General features: G+C 34.0%; 1 long non-coding RNA gene across 1 annotated transcript; it reads left to right on the forward strand.

The window, feature by feature from the left end:
• Positions 1-7165: 7165 nt before the first annotated feature.
• Positions 7166-8784, forward strand: LOC129905936 (uncharacterized). Its single transcript, XR_008770676.1, has 3 exons — positions 7166-7553; positions 7618-8356; positions 8424-8784. It is a non-coding gene; the product is annotated as an uncharacterized LOC129905936 (long non-coding RNA).
• Positions 8785-10894: the final 2110 nt, after the last annotated feature.

Here is a 10894-nt window from a genome sequence, read left to right on the forward strand (position 1 = left end):
GGTTTTTTTAAATTATTAGCTGTTTTCGTAGTTTTTGCTTTCACCTATCACACAATTTTAAATGCAGTTTTATTGGTTTTTAATTCTTTTCAAATATTGCATTCAAAACTTTGTGAATAAATCAAAAATTTGAATTTTTTGAAATTTTTTTTTTTTGAAATTTTTGCCGTTTTTATAATAAATAAATATTATTAAATACTTTACCCTTTCTTGTTTGCAACTTTTTTGATGTAATTTTTTAGGTGAATAATTTTTAAACAAAATTCAATAAAAATATTGTAAACATATCTTTTGTAGTTCGAGAAAAATAAATTTAAACGTATAAAAACGGCAAAAATTTCAAAAAAAAATTTCAAAAATTGAAATGTTTGATTTATTCACAAATTTTTGAATGCAATATTTGAAAAGAATTAAAAACCAATAAAACTGCATTTAAAATTGTGTGATAGGTGAGAGCAAAAACTACGAAAACAGCTTATAATTTCAAAAACCGAAATAAAATATAAAAAAAATCTTTAACGGGAAATTTTTAATATGATCTTTTAAAGTAACTGTTTTCCAACCAGAATTATCAAACATTAAAAAAAGATATGATTTAACTCGAGAGAAAAAAAAATTTATGTATGAGTTAAAAATTTCCCATACAAATTTGTATGGGAAAAGTATGACCCTAGAGGCACCTCCAAAAAATGTTTTTTTGCTAAATTCCCCTTATGTAGGCCCTAAGCTTTCGATCTAGGGGGTGTCTCCCCCGAAAACATCCCTTTGGGAAATAACGGACACCCTAATATACACACGAAAAACAAACAGATTTTGCACGTGAATTAAGCAGCAAAAACATCATCATCCACCACCACCAGTGATCATGACAAAAAAAAAAAAGAAATCATTTGTGTCGCGATGTGTTAAATGGCAATGAGCAATGAGTGAGTAATCCTTTCTGTTTCCCTCCCCTTCTTCTTTCACAATTAGTTTGCCTGAGTTGTTATAAATCTTACTCGGATATATAATTGCCATACAGGGGTGTATCAGTTAAAGATGCATAACACTAGTGACAATTTGTTTAGTGAAGTTCCAATTGGGATTTAGAAAGGGAAATCATTGGGTGCTTTCATAATTGCATGGTTGCTTTGTTTACATGCGGTCATTTGCGATCAGACTAATGTCAGAAAAACTATTTGCGCATGTATTTTACTTTGAATTTATGAACACTTTCTCTGATTTGGGTCTTTTGTCAAAAGTTTGAAGTTTCAATTCAGCCTCTTCTTCAAAATAAACCAATTCTATCCTTTAAGAAAAAAATCTTTTTTTTAAACATTTCTTCAAATGTTTACAAATTTATTATATGCAAGAAATTCTCGGCTATTTTTGTTATTTTGACTTGAATTTTGAATTTCCATTCAAAATTTTGATAGAATTGAGAAATAAAGGAAAGCTGTATCATTTTTTAAGTCATTTTCCTTCTTTCTTCAAGTTTAAATTCATTGCGCATGGGAATTTTTTCATTTGCACATTTGCGCTGCAAATATTTGCGTTTTACATTTATGAACACCTGACATTTGTCATTTGCATTAATGAAAGCTTTGCATTCGTCAGACTTGCGCAACCATGCATTTATGAATGCACCCATTATAGTTAATTGTCCGAATAGGTTTTAGATAGTTTTTGAGTTTTGAATTGGTTTATGAATTCAGGGTCGATTATGCCAACGTTCGTGGGCTAATATCCAATTTCTATGACGTGTACATTTATACTGTACAAAAAAAGGCCAGCTGTTTTGGCACTGAGCGAAATACAAATAGGTGAAAATACGGATTTTTCTGAATTTAACCTTTTTGAGTATAACTTGGTGCCATTATTCGTTTATATTGAAACGATGTCGCATACCAACTTCAACCACAATACGGTCCATCTATAAACACAAATTTTAATTTCATGTGGTTTAAATTCACGGTAAATAAGCGCATCATTCATACGTGTTTTATTTATAGAAGCCCCAATCTGGACAGTAATTCAACTTCTAACGAACTTAATGCTCTGTCCGACTCCATTCAAAGGATTGTTTCCCTTTATCAATGTACACAATTCTTCGTGGCTTCGTTTTCTGGCCAGATACCACCCGAAGGAAGGTATGCCGAGATCTTTGCTGAGTTAAACCATTTCACTCAGCTTGTCGACGAGCCGACTCGAATATCGGACGTTAATGCTCAAGCTGAAAACACTTTAGACTTGTTTCTTACTTCTGACCCTAGGCCTCTAGGCACATCAGACCATTGTGTCATATCCGCAAATTTCTCGTACCAAATAAACCCAGTTAAAGAAAAAGCACCAAAGAGAACAGTCTGGCAATACGAGAAAGCCAACTGGGAGGGTCTCAACGATTTCTTTAAAAACTTTAACTGTTAGCTATGCTTCCTCTATAGTGACGTTGATTCCTGTACGTGTACACTGTACAGATATGATCACAAATTTAATTCTCTCCGGAATGAGAAATTTTATCCCGAACAGGGTTAAAACTATCTTACCGAAAGAGAATACATGGTTTGATTCGAGCTGTAGAGAGGTTATCAGAGTTAAAGAGGTAAGCTTTCGATATTTCAAAGCCAACCCCACTGAGGAAAACAGAAATAAGTTCAAACAAGCTAGAAAGGCCAGCAACGCCCATATTCGACGAACCAAATTTTTGATAATTGTAAAATAAAAATATCCCATCATCGCAGAAAAAAAATGGTATTTTTTTTATATGGAACAGGATTTTTTTTTATTGATGAAGGACACTGGCTGAAAAACTCTTTTATTCGATTTTCAATTTCATTAAGGAAAAAGTGAAGAATTAACGAAAATAATGGAAGAATTATATATGGCGGAATATAATATAATAGGAAATATATTCATAATGGTTGTTTTTGTTAATAACAAAAGAATTTTAATGAAACACTTTTCGCATTTTTCTCTTTTCAAACAAAGTTTTAAAATGTCAAACTTCAAATTCATAAGTGTGTGTGCAAATCGGTGTAAATCTGACTAATGTCGTTTTCTTTCACTCCAATGAGAGTACCCTTTTAGTACTTATTTTTGCACTTTTGAAGGTGACGCCACAAAAGTGTAAAAAAAAAATTACTCCGGAGTAATTTTAGTACTACGGAGTACCCCGGATTTACTCCACATTTTTAGTCAGATTTACACCGATATGCACACACACTTATGAATTTGAAGTTGACATTTTAAAATTTTGTTTGAAAAGTGAAAAATGCGAAAAGTTTTTCTTTCAAACTCTTTTGTTATTAACAAAAACAACCATTATGAATACATTTTTTACTGTATTATATTCCGCCAGATATATTTCTTCCATTTTTTCGTTAATTCTTCACTTTTTCCAAAATGAAATTGAAAACCGAATCAAAAAATTTCTCAGCCAGTGCTCTTCATCAATAAAAAAAATCCTGTGCCAGATAAAAAAAAAAATTTTTTTTTCTGCGATGATGGGATATTTTCCTTTTACAACTATCAAACTAACGGTGTGTGTCAATTAGGCTGAAAAAACCGATCAAAAGTATAATGAAAAATATACCAAAAGTAAAACTAAGTCTGCTTCTACACGAAGACGCAAAGCGCGAGACGCACAGAGCAAAGGAGAAATCGATCTTTCTCTCTCCCTTGTTCTGATGTGCATCTTGTGCTTCTACGTCTTCCTGTAGAAGTCGTCATACGAAAACAAGAACAAAATAAAACCAAAGAAAATAGCTGTCAAATTTGCGTCTTCAAAAAATACTACGTGTAGAAGCGCGCGACGCACCGAAAGGAATTCAAAAGGAAATTCAAAGATAATTTCTGCGCCTTGCGTCTTCGTGTAGAAGCAGACTTATCAACGAACGCTTATCATGCATCATATATTATTAATATTAATTTTTTTTTTTTTTTTAAATTCATAAAATTTGTCCCTAGGCCTGTTATCACTATTTTTTTCAATGAAGTTATCCATTTTTGCCTTGTCACACACAATTAAAAAAAAAAAAAATTACTCTCATTATGTTCTATCACTCCAGAAAAAAGAGTAAAAATTTAGAGTACTCCTTAATAGAGTGAAAGAAAACGACATAAAAATGTGGAGTAAATCCGGGGTACTCCGTAGTACTAAAATTACTCCGGAGTAATTTTTTTTTACACTTTTGTGGCGTCAAAGAACACAAAATCTTCAAAAGTGCAAAAATTAGTACTAAAAGGGTACTCTCATTGGAGTGAAAGAAAACGACATTAAACTTAAAGAGAGAGAGAACGTGATGTGAAAGATGATACAGCTTTGCTTTCCCTTCAAGCAAGAAAACGGAGTCCAGAAAAGACAGTCCGACCTCCGACCGAGAAAAACGGGGTTGCACTCACACACTTGCAACTTTTTGTGTATGAACACAAAGTCTAAGAGAATCGTGGTGAAAACTGAGAAAAGGAAAAAAAAATTGACAGACATAGCCAACAAGAGCAAGAGCGTCATTTTGTTATTTTTTGTTGAAGTGTTTAGTCGCGTCGTGTCTCGTGTCGTTGTTAATAAAATATAAGTATAATTATAAACAATTATATCAAACTACTAACAATATGGAAACAAAAAAAGGTATGTTGTATATATCGCTCAAAGTGTTTGGATTAAAGTGATGTGTTTCTGTTTGTGTTGTAGATGTAATCTCTAATGATGAAGAAAAAGGCAGAAGGTGAAACATGCGATTGGGCATCTAAAGAAACACCAACAACAGCAGCAACAACAAATAAAATAAAATGAAAAAAATGTATTCTATTTTATATTGTATATATTGTGAAAATTTCGTTTGCCAAAATTAAGTAAAAAAAAAACAGTTTCAGTGAAAAAAAAAATCTAGTTCTTTTTTTGGTCGCAAATGCGAAACGTCATCCCTTTTTTATTCCTCTTTCTGGTAGGTTTTCGCTGCTCCGACTGAGGTCCGCCTTCGGCTCCGTTTTCTCGGAATGGATATTTTCACCACACCAATACATATGCAATCGACTTCGCGGTGATTATAATTTCCATACTAATTTGAGCCGCCTTCGGACCAGTTTCTGATCCGAAGTCGGACTCAGCTCCTCCTCAGGCGGAGCGGATTCGGACCGAGTTCGGACCTGTTTGCTTGAAAGGTTATTTCTCATATCTATCAAAGTTTTGATCATAGAGGAAGGAATACCTAGAGAGCCGACCCTTCAAGCAAGAAAACGGAGTCCAGAAAAGACAGTCCGACCTCCGACCGAGAAAAGCGGGGTTTCACTCACACACTTGCAACTTTTTGTGTATAAACACAAAGTCTAAGAGAATCGTGGTGAAAACTGAGAAAAGGAAAAAAAAAAGTAGACAGACATAGCCAACAAGAGCAAAAGCGTCATTTTGTTAATTTTTGTTGAAGTGTTTAGTCGCGTCGTGTCTCGTGTCGTTGTTAATAAAATATAAGTATAATTATAAACAATTATATCAAACTATTAACAATATGGAAACAAAACAAGGTATGTTGTATATATCGCTCAAAGTGTTTGGATTAAAGTGATGTGTTTCTGCTTGTGTTGTAGATGTAGTCTCTAATGATGAAGAAAAAGGCAGGAGGTGAAACATGCGATTGTGCATCTAAAGAAACACCAACAACAGCAACAAATAAAATAAAATGAAAAAATGTATTGTATCTTATACTTTATTTATTGTGAAAATTTCGTTTGCCAAAATAAAATAAAAAATAAAACAGTTTCAGTGAAAAAAAAAATAAATCTTGTTCTTTTTTTGGTCGCAAATGCGATACGTCATCCCTTTTTTATTCCTCTTTCTGGTAGGTTTTCGCTGCTCCGACTCAGGTCCGCCTTCGGCTCCGTTTTCTCGGAATGGAGATTTTCACCACACCAATACATATACAATCGACTTCACGGTGATTATAATTTCCATACTAATTTGAGTCGCCTTCGGACCAGTTTCTGATCCGAAGTCGGACTCAGCTCCGCCTCAGGCGGAGCGGATTCGGACCGAGGTCGGACCTGTTTGCTTGAAGGGGACTCGTACCCAGTGGTACCACTTTACTTCAATTGAAGTAGATCTACTTCTTTTTTTCAAAAAAAATTAAAATCAACTTCCTACTTCGCACCATCACAAAAATATCGAAATCTACTTCATTTTAAAATCTCTGTTCCAATCTACTTCAAATTACCAGAATTTAAGCCAAATCTACTTCTTTTTTCAGAAAGCCAAATATTTGGCTTAAAATTTGGCCGAAAATATGGAGTTTGAATGAATTAAAATTTTTTGTTTGGTTGTTTTTACTAATTATAAATTCTTTAACTTAAACAAATTTAATAGAATAATTTTTTTTTTAGCATAGATTTTTATTAAAAAATATCTCCTTCGATTTTTCTCAATCTACTTCCATTTTTTCTTCAAATCTACTTCGACTTTTTTTCTGCAAGTGTTAACGCTGCTCGTACCCCCTTGCATAGAGGAAGGAATACCTAGAGAGCCGACTCGTACCCCCCTTGCCTAAAACACCCGCAAATTTAATTTCAGATAATCTCTCTTATTTTTCTCTTTTTTTCGTATCTGTGAATACGTGTGAAAGGTACAATTCGTTTAATACCTTCCTTTCACCAGTAGATGTCCTCACAAATTTTGAATTTAAACATGATTTTGGTTTGTACATGAACTTGAATAGCTCAAATAGCTCACTCCAGACACATAAATATGTACAGAAATTAAAAAAAAGGTTCGTGTTTTGAATTTATTATATTATTTTTTTATGAATTTATTTCCTACTGAGCACTTAAATTGTTTTTAAGTGTTTTGAGCTCAACTCCACAGTTGAATGTGTTGGTGCCATTTAAAATGCACGGGAAAACTACCACATATAAGCACTGTGGAGTTTTTCCTCTCATTGCAGCTTGTAGGGTGGAAGAGAAAAACCAACCGAAGTCGCGTCTCTAGGTATTCCTTCCTCTATGCCCCCTTGCCTAAAACACCCGCAAATTTAATTTCAGATAATTGGTATACATCTCTCTTATTTTTCTCTTGTTTTCCTATCTGTGAATACGTGTGAAAGGTAATACCTTCCTTTCACCAGTAGATGTCCTCACAAACTTTGAATTTAAACATGATTTTGGTTTGTACATGAACTTGAATACATTGTATATATATAAGAATATATATACAATGTTGAATAGCTCAAATAGCTCACTCCAGACACCCACCTTTCAATAAATATGTACAGAAATAAAAAAAAGGTTCATGTTTTGAATTTATTATATTATTTTTTTATGAATTAATTCCTCTACTGAGCACTTAAATTGTTTTTAATTGTTTTGAGCACAACTCCACAGTTGAATGTGTTGGTGCCATTTAAAATGCACGGGAAAACTACCACATATAAGCACTGTGGAGTTTTTCCTCTCATTGCAGCTTGTAGGGTGGAAGAGAAAAACCAACCGAAGTCGCGTCTCTGGGTATTCCTTCCTCTATGGTTTTGATTGAAAATTCAAAGTTCAAGTCAAAATAACAAAAACACTCGCGAATTTCTTGGAGTCTATAGGTAAATAATGTAAAATATTTGTAAACATTAGAGAAATGTTTGAAAAATAGTTCTTATCTAATAGAATGGAAGATAAAATTATTTGGGAGCACAAATATATCCTACTTATGTTGGAAAAGAGGCTGGAAACAGAAAAAGAATTTGCCGAAGAAAAAAAAAGAAGAGCATTTTGTTCTGAGAAGCATTAAAACCTTTGACGAAAGTTTTCCTTTTACGCGGAGGATATAAAAACAAAATTTTACAACCTTCTTACAACCTATAAGGGTCAGTTGTACAAACGTGGTTCATCCTCGGATCAACGTTTGAACTCGGTTCAACTCATTTGCAGTGTTGTACAATCGAGGTTCAGGTCTTAACCCACTGCTGAACCTCGATCAGAAGTTACCCACCGATTTTGGGGGGTTAGCTGTGGTTCAGCCATGGATCAGGTGATTTTTAGTGCGAAAAATGTTGCTTTCTCACTTTAATCTGATATTGTTTGACAGTTCAGATGAAAGGTTGTTTAAATTAAAGAAATAAATTTCTTGTAATTATGTCAAAATTGTCGATAGAGAAAATAAAATTATTTATCTTTTATAGACATTATTTTTTTATTTAACAAATATACGTTGTCTTATTTCTATATAGTGTTTGATGATACCTACAACGATAGTTTGTATACATGTGTACTTTTTTTTTTAATTTCATTGATGATATTTCATGCCTCGTAAACACAACAGAAAATTATCCCACCTGTTTCTCGGGTGGACAAACAGCTCCACTACTGCGCACCAAAATTTCAACGCCACTTCAGCATGCAACAGGTTCGATTAAATATATTTAATCTTTTCTTATAAAAAAAAACTTTAAATTGGTTCTCGTGTTTTATAGAAAACACAAACATAAACCGGAAAAGAAAAAATCTGCAAGAAAACTTATCAAATTGGGCAGGAGGTAAAGATGCTTTGAACGAGTTACAGGAAAAGTTCCTTGGTGAGGAACATGAGCTCTGCCGAAAGATTAAAATTGAGGAGCATAACTCAAAAATAAAGATGGAAGAGCGGTTGAGTGAACTAAAGAGAAGAGGCTAAACTAAAAACAGAATGCCTTAAAGAGGGGTGCCAATGGTGCAGTGGATGCAGTGCTTGACTGCAAACCTTGAGGCATGGGATCGACCCCCGATTTAGACAGCATTCTTTAGTTTCTTCCACAGCTTTGATATAAAGTTCTTGAAAATAAAGTATTTATTTTTAAATGGAAATAAGATAACTTTTTGTTTTTATTTACAGTTGAAACTCGATTATCCGGGATTCGATTAACCGGAACGCTCTATTATCCGTGATAAAAATATTTGACATTTTTTCTCGACAACAAAGACAATGTATTTATTTAAACTCTATTACCCGTTATAAACTCTACTATCCGTAAAATGAGAACAAGACCGAACATATTCCTTCACTTCAATTCAGCACCATGCAAAAAGAAGTTACGGGATATGTATTGTTGTTTGTTTTTTTTTAACGAGAATCTCATGTTTGTTTTAGTTTTTTTTTTTTAATTTTTTTAATAAAAACTTAAATGCACATACATCTTTCTTTTAGAAAAAAAGTTCTATTATTCGGGATTTTTGATTATCCGTAATGGGCTCGGTCCCGACCATCCCGGTTAATCGAGTTTCAACTATATTTGTAAAAGATAAGAAATTTAGATACATGCCTGATTTACAATATTGTGAGACGACGAGACGAGAGCGAGACGAGATTTTTTGGAATGTGTGTAAAAAGTAGGAAATTATTTGTCACAATATTGAAAACTAGACATCAATTTTACTCTCGCAACGCTCTCGTCTCGTCAGTATTGTGAATCAGGCAACATTTCCAATTTGAATAGGAATAAAGTTCGTTCAAAGTATAATATGACATAGCCAACATGATCCGTCCATAATACCAAGTGGATCGTTGCGTTCTTCCGTAAGGCTCTTTGAATCAAATTCAAGGCGACGAACCTCCGCACCAGAAATTTTGACGTTACCGAAAGCCGTTACATTAGCCGTTTCTTACTATCCCTTGGATCTTGGTTTTCATCAGGATCACGAATCGTCTTCATATGAATAACTGCTCTCCTGGATCACCGGTTTCGGAATTTTACTTAAACATTGTATTGAAAAGCAAAGGTCTTTTTAGTTTAGTTATTCATGTTTCAAGAAGCATTTCTTCGATAACAGATGATTTCGATCCTTAAGCTATTTAAGTATCTGCAATGGTCTGCCATGATTACCGTTCGGTTCTTCCAGCGACACTCAATTTTATTAGTTTAACCAAACTCTTGACTGCTGCCTCTCCCAACAAAGATGTGAAAGTGGGCGTATCCAGTTAAACTTGACGCGGAAATCACCTGAACATGATGTCATTATTGCCACCATGACCGACATAACACTTACTGACATTTTTGAATGCTTTTGAGGAGCATTAGTTGATATATGCGTCCTCTCAAACCTTGGAACGTACTAAGCGGAACAGCGGGTCCAACATTTTGTCCATGGTCGTTGTCACCCTAGGCAAACACCTGCCCCACTGTCTGTTCTGTGACAGCTAGGCAATGCAAAGCACCATTGCATCGGCAACATGTACTTTGTATATAAAATCTATAGTACTATCATGAAAAAAAACACCGCCACCAAAATAGTAAGCTAGCGAACGAACTAAAAAATATGTCAAATTTCAAACAGAAATGTATATCTCATCTCCTTTATCCCATTATTAATTCGGAATAAAAAAAAACTGTTCAATTGGGATTCCAAATCGAAGTACAATTCCGGATTGCCAATTAAAAACGCCATTAGAAAACGATAGGGACACATAGCAACCATTCGTTAACGATCGAATGCGGTAATTCGACCCCAGATCTCATGTAAAAGCATTTGTGTGTATTAGTGAATGTGTTTCGGTCTCTCGCCATCGAATTCTCTGGTTTTTTACTCTCAGGATGTTGGTTATGGTTTTTAATCATTGTCTCTTTGTGAAATTGCCATCGCACTCACGCGTGCGGGGTGACATGCAAATGGATGTAGGTGTACATGTACATACATAGATCTTTATGGAAATGGTGTTTGTGGACGAAAACTGGTTTGAAATTCAATATTTTCATGAAAAATTTCTGGAGTGTATACGTATTTATTTTTGAAATGAAAAAGAAACTTGTTTCCATGTTGCTGTTGTGCATGGTATAAAAAGACAAGGTATGATCATTAGAGCCGCCATCTTACAAAATGGGGTAATAAGGTTTTGGCGTTTGGCATTTGGCAAAGTCAAAAGCAACAATTTCCAAGACAAATTTGTTTACAACAACAATTTCAATGGGCT

The sequence above is a fragment of the Episyrphus balteatus genome, chromosome 1 (assembly GCF_945859705.1).
Source record: "Episyrphus balteatus chromosome 1, idEpiBalt1.1, whole genome shotgun sequence".
Classification (NCBI taxonomy): domain Eukaryota; kingdom Metazoa; phylum Arthropoda; class Insecta; order Diptera; family Syrphidae; genus Episyrphus; species Episyrphus balteatus.